Here is a 13,030-nt window from a genome sequence, read left to right as displayed (position 1 = left end):
GCAAACAATATATGAGGGACTCTTCATCAAACAAATGACCGAAAAAAGGGGAAAAAAGACGAAGAAATGGAAGAAAAACATCGCTCAGAAAGGAAACAAGCCAGCAGAAAAATATTCAAAATCGTAGAGTGGAAATAAAAGAGCAATATACATAAGTAATAAGCATCAGAATGCATGGGTCACTAAAAGTTTGTTACTAACATGGTTCAAGTAGCAAGTCATTTTAACAAAAACCATTTAGGTCAAATGTATTGTTAGTTTCTCGCAAAGAGTCGTGCGGTCGGCAGACGAAACAATACTGTCGGGTAGGGTATTCCACAGGGTTATTGCGTGAGGGAAAAAAGAATCGTTCATCGATGGTGTGCGGCGCTGAATGTGTGCGATTGGTTTGCTATGGTTGAGGCGCGGCGAGATTCTGGCCGGGGGTTGAAGTCGAGGGTACCTGGCTAGTGGGTGATAGTAGAACGAGTGAAGCAAGCAGACGCGAAATAATTCGACGTGATTGGAGACATGGAAGGTCAAGTGTACGTTTGAGTTCAGTGATGCTAGATTTACGCGAGTAGTTTGACATAATGAATCGAGCAGCGCGATTCTGGATGGGTTCTAATTCGTAGGTGAGATATGCTTGTGAGTAGTGCGAGATAGATGAAGCGTGTTCCAATTTAGTCCGAACGTATGTCTGATATGCAAGTTTTGTAATAGCTGGCGATGCAGATCTGAGATTGCGGCGCAAAGTGCCAAGTGTGCGTGAGGCGTGTGCGCATTATGTTTAAATGTGAGTGACCGATGATAATGACGATGTTAAGTGAACGCCTAGATACTTATAGCAGTCTGTTCGAGTTATTTCATTTGAACTGATATGGTATGCGTGATTTGTGATGCTGCGTTTACGGGAAAAGGACATTGATTGGCACTTATTACGGTTAAGAGACATGAGCCATTTTTCACACCATGCAACGATAGTGTCAATGTCTTCCTGAAGATCAGTGGTATTGCTAGGGTTACGAATGGCATTGTAGATGACGCAGTCATCCGCAAAAAGCCGAAGCCTGGTTTTTGTGTTAGATGGCAGGTCGTTGACGTAGATTAAAAATAATAGGGGGGATAAGCCTGCTCTCTGGGAGACATTGGATGTAACACTAAAAATTTGCGAGTCATGAGAGTTAGCAGTTGTGTATTGTACACGTCCTTTTAAGAAATGTTCTACTCAAGTAATCAGTGTCGGGGGGATTCCAAGATTAGATAATTTTGCAAGCAGGTGATAGTGTGGGACACGGTCCAAGGCCTTCGAGAAGTCGAGGGAGATGACGTCAATTTGTAGATGATCATCCATATGTTGCAAGATATCGTCGCAATGGCAGTACTTCTTGGATGGCTCGCAGAGCATAGTTTCGATGCCTCTAGGTAATGCAATAAAACTTAAGCAAATGCCGGGGTGTCTCCAAATATTTGTCATTGTGCAGATACCGGAGAGTCCAAGGAAGGAACGATGATGGTACCGGCATTCTTCCGGAGTTCGGGAGTGTTTCGCCGGCCTGCATTTGGCGTGCAAGGGACCTTTTTCCGGCACCGGTCCTCCTAGCGGCCGCCCCGGCAAACCAAAAATGGCAGGTCAGCACGCCCCTCAAGAAGTATGGCTGTCGAAAAATTAGTACACATTCAGTATACGCAAGGAAGCACACATTCCCGAAACTGATCGTCACTGCGCGGGACCCCTTTTTCTGTGCTTCTTGTTAACTTTGCTACTCCCTCCCTATAATAGCCACATGTGCTTACAGAGTGGTCAGCTTCCACCGTCTTTTCTTCTTTCCTTTGTACGATTTTTTGAACAGGTAAATAAGGAGGTACAGCGCTTAAAAACATGGCTGCCATCCGATCAGCAAACTGGGGGTGCGGCCATTCGTTTACATTGCCTTAGGCAACTGCTAAGAATAGCGGACCGGCAGCCCGCCCATGCATAGGCCGCTACTGAAAAAGAGGTACATTATTCGCAGCGTACTCAACCTGTGCCATGCTGCCCTGCTGTCTCGTAGTTTTCTGTAGGTAGGTTCGTAATGACTTCTTTCCATTTGATCGCATGCTCGGCAATTTTTTCCGTCATGAGACAGCATGCTCTGCTGCACCTTAAAACTGCCAATTTGTTAGTTTAAAATGGCTATTTTTTTACAGTTTCCAAAACAGAGAAAACAGATTTTGCATACTGCATTTTTCTACAGATTCATTCTTCATGTGTAGAATACCTAGCTTTAGCTAGGCCGACCTAGCCAGACTCATTAAAAATCGTGATCTCCCTCTCCTATGGTGGGAAACCCACGGGCGCCCATTCATTACAAGAGACTAAAACTGAGAATGCGGTTTTCGGCTAATGTAACCTTAAAATGTGTACCACGTAAAAGGTCAGAACGAATTCACTAGAATTTATCCAATTAGGATGTATATCGCAAGCTAATGGGCCAACTTCATGGGCCAGGGTAAAAGCAAGGGTTGAAGCCAGGGTTGGACAGACCAACGACGTTTGTCTTTATAAAAAAACAAGAAATCGGTAATGAACGAGCTTTTATTAATCCTTCGCCCCAAAAGTGGGTGTTCCTAAACGTTTTCATTGCGAATGGCCGGAGCCGGACAATTTTGTCCAATGGTGCGTACCTGGGAGGGATGATCTGAAGGCGAAGCGATGGGGAGATTGTAGTGCGATTTCGGACGCTGCTCAGGTGCGGCAATAGTGGTAGAAATATCTTCGGATTTGCTATGGTCAGACCGGAAATTTCCGCTTCCTCACCAAACAAAGAGCTACGGTGAAATCGGCACCGGTTTTTCCTATACAGAAGCTTGTGAAGTACATTATAGTTTTGCAAAAAGCTAAAATGAACCAGAATCGCGCTTGCTTGAAACCGCTCCGTAATGCTGACAGACGTACGCTCATTTTGCGCATGGAGGCTGCGAAGTGCCCCGTCAGGACTTTTTAGTCTCCGTTCTGTCTACCTACGAGGTGCACATTGGGGTTACCGCCGGCTTAGAAGGGAAGGATTGAGTGTTCGACGCCACGCCAGAGGAATGGCTGAGCGCTCGTGCTGCCAATTTCCCCTGTCGCTGCCTCGTCGCAGCAGAGCGAAAAAATAACGGAGGGAGGCGTAAATTCTTCGTCTTTCAAACGGGAGGCTCAAGTACAACTACAGGCGATGCAGTGAATTCCCCACTCCACTTTCGAAGGAAAAGTAGAAGCAAGAGGTGACAGGCAGAACCAAAATAGTTCATCCCCAATTGCAATCAGGAAATGCTTTCAAGCAGTCCCCCAGAGCCCTTGCCCGAGTTGCACAATGTAAAGCGTGCCTCTGAGCAACCTTCAACTAAGCGCTGCGTTCATTTTGTTGACTCTGAGGGGCTCCTCTGGCGTTTTGTGATCAACACGTCGGGTGTGCGCGGTGTCGGAAGCAATTTTCATATTCACCGGAACCTTGTTCCTTGCAGTCATAGCTTTGCAGCTTTTATGAAGTAGAGAATAGGGCCCGTGGTGTGGACGGCGGTCGAAGTCAATGTATTTAGAAGCTTGGTGCCGATCCCTTCCTCGGCGCCACATTTAGTAACCGCAGGCCGGGCAAAGGTGGAAACGTTGCTTCGTTTCCCGAGGAGCACACAGGCAGCCTCACTACTAAAGAACGCCCCCACGCAAGCCGGGTGGGCCAGTATATACACAAAACGCCCCTTCTGCGCATGCGCAGCCAGCCCACCATTGCGCTCATATCAACACCATCGCCGAGGTAGCCTGCTCGGAATGGTGGCTGCGTCACGACTTGGATGGGTAAGAACACTTTGCCGCAGCTTTAAAAGCCCGTTAAGAACGTTTCTCACGCGTCCGTCGCACATCGTGCAAACTTAGCCTTGCGCTATAACCCTTCAAACTCAAGAACAAATCAATCCTAACTGAATAATGAACAAGTTTTCGGGGAAAGAATACTGATGGTTGGGGTATTAAAATACAATCAGGCCTCGTAATACCGACATCGCTATAGCGAATTATCGGCTACAGCGAACCAAATACGAACTTTGGTTGGTCACGCTTTATTTCAGTGACAGATTCTTTTTATGACGAAACAAAAACCGCCAGATCAGCTATAGCGCGACATCAGCTATAGCGAAGAAGTATTTTGTTCATGCGAGGCGTTATACTAGATAGCTAGTTTTAAAAAAGCAAAATAGAAAATATGAAGATCAACCGTCTGTAAAACTACAAATGTAGAAAAGGCTCTTTCGTGCGCGGACACTGTGGAAAACTTCACCCGGCAGTGCTGTGAATAGCCGCCAGGCGAAGATCACAACCCTCTTCAAATAAATTTAGTCCGCAGGCTTGTCTTGTGAAACGTGCCTTTTTCTGTTGTAATTCCACGTTGCGATGTTCCGTTCATTTACATTCAAATGCCAAATGTAGACAGCTAAGGATTACCTCGTGTATAGCGGGCGCGGAGCCTACAGTAATGTGCTTATTATCTAGCATTTTTGCGTGCTCCAGATTGTCGATTGGTTAAAGTACATTTTTACCGCCATTGTTACGACGAATATCCGATATAACGAAATATTTTACTGCCCCGATACTACTTCGATATAACGAGGTTCGACTGTATGTGAAAGTATTTTTTTATTTCTCAATCAAAATGGTCGTGTAATGTCTAGAAGTGTAATGAACCTCTTGCCCTGCTGGGTGCAATGCTTCTGACACCAGCAAGACACGGGATGCGCTGCCACTTCTCCCGCAGTGAATTAGAAAGTTTGCTAGTGCTGCAAACAGCGAAGCGGTAGGAGGCGTTTCAGAATAGAAAAGTACGGCAGATGTGGGATCGACGAAACTTCAACACGCGTCTGGCTCTGCGAGGTCACAGGCCTTCCTGCTACTGCGTATTGTCGCTTTTAGCAGGCAGATACCTTCTTGTTGCTAACGAGCGTGCAGGCACTCCAGAAAACAAAAGGCCCAGTTACAGGCACTGAAAGAAAAAATGCCAGCACGCCCGTGTTGTGAGATGTATACTGTATCGACAATAAAGATAAACACGCGGAGCTTTGCCCTTAGCTCTTTTGGCTTGCTAGTTACAAAAACGTGGAAAACAGCGCGAAATAACGGGATGCACAGTAGAAGACACACACACGGCACTGACTAACAACTAAACTTTTATTGCTTGCAGGCGGCTTAAGTACACATCTGCAAAGCACTGGAAAGGGAAACGAAACGAGGCGAAAAAACAGAGAAGGGACAAAAGTTATTGTCAGATAAAGCGTTCACATTCATCGATAAGTAAAGCCCTGTTATTGATTCGAAAGATACATGATTTCACATTCATTCAGTAACACAGACGGTTTGCTTGCACACTTGTCGCACCTCTGACTGATGCATAAAGCTTCATAGATTTCACGTATGTGTTTGTCAGCATATCTTCGAATGATCTGACAGGGGTTAAATTCCGGTTCGCTCTTACACTGGCGACAGTGTGCAGCTAAGGCTTACCTAAAGGCTCGGTGTTGGGGCCAATTTTATTTTCTATTTTCATAAATGACCTTCCTGTGTCCGTTCCTTTTTCAGAAGTTTCAATGTGTGCAGACGACGCTGTTTTATTCTCAATTGGTGAAGGTTTGCCAACCCTTAAAAATAATATCATGGCGGATTTAGGAGCCTTTTCAAAGTGGTTTTGGCATAAAAAATGAACTATTAATATTGATAAAATAACACGTGATTTTTCTTTCAAGATCAACACGCCTCAATTTTGGCACATTTAGTTTAGCTATAAAAAATTGTTGAATTGAAAACGTATGCTCTAATAAATGCTTCAGAGTGATTTTTTATCAACACCTGCATTAAAGGGGGCAAATTCATAGCGTATGTAGGAACCTTGCTTTTGGTTGGTACACACTAATGAAGGGCCGTCAACACTTTCAACTTAACATTTTGTGCTGCCTATAATTCTTCTTATTGCACTGTCATATAAGTTACTGTAATGAAAGGAGGTGGTGACACAGGCGAGCTATTTAACCCCTCCTCAGATATTGCGCTAGCGTTTACCTTGGTAAGTACGTTGTATACGACTGACAGTAAACCGATCGGCCTGTAATTTTTCAAGCCCTTATGGAGTAGGATGATGTTCGGGTTCTTGCAAGATTCCGGTATATTCGCGGTCATTAGGCATTAGGTAAACAGGTTTGCCAGTTTATCTAGTACAATCTGCCCGCCATCCTTCATGAGGTCGGCTGGTATGTGATCCTCACAAGGTGCTTTGCCCCGTTTCATTTCTTTCAAGGCCTTCTTTACTTATTCGGTCGTTACTGGTTGGATGTCTATCTTCTCTGAACTACTTCCTCGTTCGGTATTATCATGGATGTCGAAGCTACGTTACAAATGTCTACAGACTTCCTCGACTACTATAACTGTTCTGTCTCTATTTGTGATGACGTTGCCTTGCTTGTCTTTAAGTGCATACATCTGATTCTTCCCTATGCCTAGACACCTCTTCACTGCTTTCAGGCTGCATCCCTTGTTTACAGCATACTCAATCCTCACCATATTATACTTCGGTATGTCAGCAGTCTTAGGCTTAATAATTACCTTCGAAAGCTCCGCTAGTTCTATTCTGTCAGCTGGGGTGTTGATTGTGATGTTTTGCCGTTTCCCAATAAAATCTTTCACCTCCTGGTAACGTTCAGCAGTATCCTGTCTTGTGATCGTACCTCCGACTTCTACTGCAACCTCCCTGATAATGCGTGTAAGATTGTCGCTGGCTTCCTGTGTTGTAAATTCTGCTTCATCTGTTAGAGCTGAATATCGGTTCTTCATCGCGATCCTGGATTCTTCAACTTTCCGTCTTACTGTTGGCTCATTGATCGGCTTCTTTCGTACTAGCTTGTTACGGTTCCTCCTTGAGTCTACCCTAATTCGACATCTTACCATACGGTGTTCACTACACCTCACCCTTCCGAGCACTTTCACATCCTGCGCCACGCCTGGGTTATCGCAGAGTAGCAAGTAGATTTTATTTTTATGATCCCCATTCGGGCTCCTCCACGTCCCCTGCCGGCTCTCCTGTTTGCAGAAGAAGGTATTCATGATGCGTAGATTATTCCGTATTGTGAACTCTACTAATAGGTCCCCTCTGTTATTTTTGCAACCCATATCATAGTTCCCAACTGCCTTGTCTCCAGCTTGATTCTTGCATGCTTTAGCACTGAAGTCTCCCATAACTACGGTATAGTGTGTTTTTACTTTAGCCATTGCTGACTCCACATCTTCACAGATCTCCACATCTCCATACGGCGTATCTTCTTCTTAACGATAGATTATTGATGACCATGTTCCGAAATGCTTGAGCGAAACATCATCCGGCCCTCCGTTAGACCTTGGTCGCGCCCCAGTCCTGCTTCGCAAAAAATAAAGCCCCTTTCTTATAAGAAAGATGGGTAAATCGCAAAGCGTTCTTCCATGCAACCTGAGTCAAATGCAAAGTCGAAAATGCAACCTGCTGCGACCTGGCCTGAACGACGCAATCAGATAGGCGTGGGTTTCATAACGCTAAGGACCAGGTTTGATTCTGACCACGGGAAGTTTTTGCTTGAGGCGCTTGATAGGTCTTCCTTTATCATCATCATTGTTTTGTTAAGCCCGTTGCGTAAAGTTGACTTTCCTGCAGTGCGTTTTACTCAGGCGAACGACGGCACCTGTCAGGCATGAAAACCCTCATTTTTAAAAGATTGATCGGTGCGTTCCCCCGTTGATCACCGCAGACTCAACAAAATTACCCGAAAGGATATATAACCGATACTCCGAATAGACGATGCTTTGGACTGCTTGCAGAGTGCGGAATATTTCTTGAGCCTTCAACTTCGCTCCAGCTACTGGCACATCCCGATGCAGTAATCTGACAAGGAGAAATCTGCATATTGCAGCCTCGCCAACCTTAACAAGTTTGACGTTAGGCTCGTGTGACTATGCAATGCTCCTACTTTTCAATTGCTGATGGATACAGTGCTACGCTGGCTTAAATGGAAGACGCGCTTGTGACATCTGGATGATATCGTTATATTCTATTCCAGTTCACCTCAGCATCTTCAGCGTATGAATAAAGTTCCGAGAAAACGCCGCCTTTCAGCCTAAAACAAATAATGTCTTGTTTACGGGAAAACCATGAACGTTCTCGGCAGTGTTGTCAGACAAGTAAAAATGACCCAGAGAAAACTTCCTCGTACTCACCTTTCCCCGTTCGCTTAATTCAAAAATTCCCTGCAGCTTTTTTGGCCTCTCTACTTTCGTCGGTTTGTCCGTAGTCTCGCCACTGTTGCTTCGCCTCTCAACATGCTTCGCTTATCCGACCCTTCATTTATCAGGTCCGGGGATTGTGAAAAACTTTTCCATCTCTGATAGACGCTCTCACTTCTCTCCAAGTGCTGCGCCACTTTGACGAAGCAATACCGGCCATTCCTCATAGCGATGCCATCGGAACAGGCCATGGGGCTGTCCTTCCCTAACAGTATGATCGCTCCAGTGAACGGCCTGTTGCTTAAGGCAGTCGCTCTCTCACGCCTGCCGAAAAATTACAGCATCACAGAACAGGAGTGTCGTCCGACAGTTGAACTGTAGAGAAATTTAAACCATACTTATACGGCTGCCATTTCCCTATTGTGAAAGACCAGCACGCACTCACTCGCGTGGTTGTGGACGTTAAAGAACCTTTCTGGATGCCTTTCCATTGAATTATTTTTTTTTGCCAGAATACTTGTCTGTCATATAAAAGTCAGCCAAGAAACATTTTGACATATCCCGTTGACCCAATTACTACCTTCCCATACCGCTTGCCTGAAATCACCCGCTACCACTTTTCCGCTTGCATACGTCAACTACATCGCGGTCGCAGAATGCACTGAACTGGAGAAGTTGCAAAAAGACGTCCATTATTGCAAGACCATGGTATATCGACTGAACGGCACCAGGAAGCCTGTGAAAGTTACTTTACGTCGCCAGCTAAAGAAATTCCAGGTTGTAGGTGGAGTGTTGAATGGTTGTAGTTAACGCTCTGCTGGAGATAAGTCGGCTCCTGTTAGCCCCGAAAATTGCCACGGGAAATTTTAAAGGACTTTCAAAACGATGCCACCGCTGGGCCCCTTGGCTGCCAGCAAACGTATGACCACTTCTCGGCTCGCTTTTGGCCTGCTATGTTCACAAATGTGTGCAAGTGCGCCACGTCATATATTTTCAGCCAGCGCCGTTAGCACTCTACATCTCCTTCTGATGTACAGCTACAGCCACTCACATTCCCTGCTAGGCCTCTTGAAATTGTCGGGATCGATCTGTACGGACCTGCGACTTTTACCGATTACCGCTGATAGTGACCGCTGTTGACCATCTTAAAAAGTGACCACATTCTTCCTTCATAACATCCTCTTGCAGCACAGCCCATCTTGTGTCATTTTGAATGACACGGCAGAACGTTTTCCTCAAGCATTATTGCAGAACTCCTTAAACTCTCACGAACTATTCAGAAACCGACAGCCGGATATCACTCGCAGGCTAATAGACTAACTGGAGATCTCCTCGCGCGCTTTTCGGCATGATTTCCATGTACATCGCGCCTGATCACAGTAATTGGAACCACATTTCTTCATTCGTCGCATCTGCTTCCAATGCCCAACGAGATGCACCAAGGGCTATTTACCATTCTTCCTTGTAACCTGGCGTCAACCGTCCTTTCTCCTGGACACGTCTTCTTTCACGGGAACTAACCAAAGTCCGCTCGGCCTGTTGGACAGTTCTCTCTCGCATGAACGGTTGTCCCGAGCTTGCCGATGAACCCACGCCTCAATAGCGAGTTTAAAGGGGCACTGACACAAAATTTTGAAGGCGAGATAACTTCGGAGATAGATTGGTGGGAACACATATACATCATCTGCAAAATATCAGCGGAGAATACAGCCTTGAACATATTTAAAATCAATTTTAAAGTGTGCGAAACGCAACCGAGCAGCCAGCAGAGGACTACGCGCAATCGACATCCCGAGGTTATTGTGTAAATAAACAACATCCAAACACGTCACGAGTTTGTGTTTGCCGCTTCCTGACTGCCGGCGTTTTTCGCCGGCTCGCCCGGCTCGCTGCTCCAATCGGAGGGCCGAAGGGCGGAGCTTCTGATCTCGAGAACGAACGACCCGATCGTTGGCGGCGGAGGCGCCGTGATTTCGTAAGCTAATCGGGCAGCTGGCCGCGACCAAAGTTCTACAGCGATTCCAGGCACTCTGTTTCTATAACTGATTATTACCATTGGATGCGAAAACACGCCGGAGGCACGAAAAGCCCACTGAGCTAGCCGCACGGTCGCTGTGCAGGCGGCAGCCACGGCCGCGAAGTGGCCCAGGCCGGCGCAGGTAGCTCGAGTGATAGCTTGTTAGCGCTGCACGAAATTGTCCCCAAGTCCCGACCATGGTGGCTTACATGAGAAAGGAGTTAATGATGCGATGGCGGGTTGCATTAAAAATTGTCATCTGCACTGCGTACGAGAGCGGCACTCGAATATCCGCCGCAGTGCTAAGCCGAAAACATCTGTAGGTGGACCTGTAGGCAGGCCGGCCGGCTGCTCCCAGCGCGCGTCTTGCCACCCACCGTCTCGAGCGTCGCGCGTCGTTCTTTAGCCGCGGTAGCATTTGCACTCGCAGCGCCTGCGTCACATCCACGGTCGCTTTTTAAGTGCGAATGCACTTTATAAGCGACCCCAAACCATCCACCGCCGGCGGCGGCGGCGGCGGCGGCGTCCGCAGTGCTCCTCTATATTTAAAAAAGAAACAGCATCCGGCGCCAGGTTTCGATCCGAGGACTTTGCGGCCGCAGCGCGACGCTCTACCGACCAAGCCACGGACGCGACGGTGATATCAGTGTTAGTGACGTGCCTTATATCTTTAACGCATTCAAACTACGTCGTCAGCGGCGTGCGTTGGCGACTCAGCGGCGTTATAGCGGCTTGATAACTGCGTGGTGTACACGTGATACTACAAACCCGATGGAAGAGATGGAAGAGAAGGCGGCGAGGCGGTGGGCTGCGGGGGCCGAGCGCAAGCGCCGCAAGCGGGCCGACAACCGTGCATTCGCACTTTCACATTCTCCCCCTCGGGGAAATGCGGGGAATTTTTTAATTAAGCGCCTCACGAGATCAGTACGTGGGGGCATTCGCAGAAACTGCCGTCGATGCGGATTCGACACTGCTACGGCGGCTCTGCTCTGTGATATCCCTCCGACGGTCACGTGGTCAGCTTTGTTCACACAAAATCCACAAAATCCATCGTTTCGCGGCACTCGCTGAAACCGAAACTGCGACTGGCCGCATTGAAAATGCCTCCAATTAAACAACCGTCGCACGCTGAAGCAAATGAGGTTTCTACAGGTTATAAGTAGGTCACTAGCTACTTATCGCAACAAAAAAAAAACAAGATGCAAAATTTTTGTGTCAGTGCCCCTTTAAGCCCAGCAGATAGCGTATGGTAAGGTAACGGCAGTGGGTACCGGCACCCGATTGTAAATGCGTGGGCGGGCATATCACAGGGGCCACCCCTTCCCTGGAAGGAATGCGCCCATACGACGTCGGCTCCCGGCACCCGTCGCCGCTATCGTACCATACGCTAGCCGCTACGCTAGAACTCTCTAACGTCATCAGGACGGGAAGCTTCGTTACGACTCCCCACATCGTGCAAATAATTTCTATCCCGGCGATGAAGTATTATTATGGACTCCCATCTGCGTTCCTGGACTTCACCAAAAGTTCCGTCACTGTTTTACAGGGCCGTTTACCGTTCTAGAAAAAAATACATCTCCAGGTATCTATCGCGTAATTCATCTTAAGCCTCACTACGGTCCGTCGCTACCGAGGCTGCGGGATGGTACATGTGTCTCGGCTAAAACATTCCACCGTCGCTCCTCCTTGTGAATATGGACAGGCGGCCGCCGTCCGTGCAGCGGGAATTAGTGTGATCAACAAGCGATGGTACGCGAAGCTTAATACTCCCTTCCCCCGACCCCCAAGAGCAGTGGGAGACACTGCTGTCTAGACCCTTCCTCCATGGCCAGCTCATCTTCATCGAAAGGGCAGCCGTGGTCAAGGCGGCCTATAAATTCCCGTGAATATGAAACCACTCCCGCATGATCTTCTGACCAATGCTCATAAAAAGTTGTTCTCTCTCTCTCCTGTGTTTCATATTGCAATTATCCCAATCATCAAATGGTCTGAGAGTGGAACACTTTGCCTTCTTTCCCGACTGCTCATCACCCATCAGCGTTTCTTGTGGCTGTGCTTGGTTCGGGATGCTCACGGAATAAACAGGATTGCCGCTACTCATTTGCCTTTTCCTTTACAGTATCATTTTATTTGTTGCGGAAAAAGCACTTGAAAGTATTATATTTGTATAAGGCCAGTTTGTAGTACATGATGGATGTCACCATGGGCGTAGTTGAGACAATTCAAGTAACTGAACAAATTGCAACTTCTAGGCGGTACCTTTAAAAGGCACTATTTCCAGCATAGGGTGTCCTTATTGTTTCCAATGGTCAGCAGTTTGTTGACGTTCTTTACTTAGGAAACCAACGTTTGAGTTGAGCACTATATCAAGCGAAGCATTCTTGTGTTGGCAGAAAAATGGCACACTGAATTTTAGATCAAGTCGACGACTGAGTAGAACCACAGCCAGTCTCAGACCATACACGACCTATGAAATACTACTGAAGTCTTTCTCAACGTGGCGGTTCGCAGCAGCATATGGGTACACGCGGCCGTTGGCTATTTGAACGGTGTATTGTTCTTGCAGCATTCTAGTGGCTCTTCGTTTGTATATGGGGGTCTGGGCATGGTCTGGCCTGACGGGTTCCGACAGCTAGGCTGTCAGGCAGACGCACCACGCTTACCTCTGCACTCCTGTATCTCGGCCAGGGAGAGTAGCTTACTAGAACGAAAAATTATGGTGGAAACGTTGGTCATAGAGAGAGATGTGTCACATATTTTTGTTGACGAACTTAAATAATCTT

The sequence above is a fragment of the Haemaphysalis longicornis genome, unplaced genomic scaffold (genome assembly GCF_048455015.1).
Source record: "Haemaphysalis longicornis isolate Haplotype H1 unplaced genomic scaffold, Haemaphysalis longicornis Haplotype H1 scaffold_70, whole genome shotgun sequence".
Lineage (NCBI taxonomy): Eukaryota > Metazoa > Arthropoda > Arachnida > Ixodida > Ixodidae > Haemaphysalis > Haemaphysalis longicornis.
The sequence above is the reverse complement of the archived record's forward strand: the minus strand, read 5'-3'. Positions refer to the sequence as shown.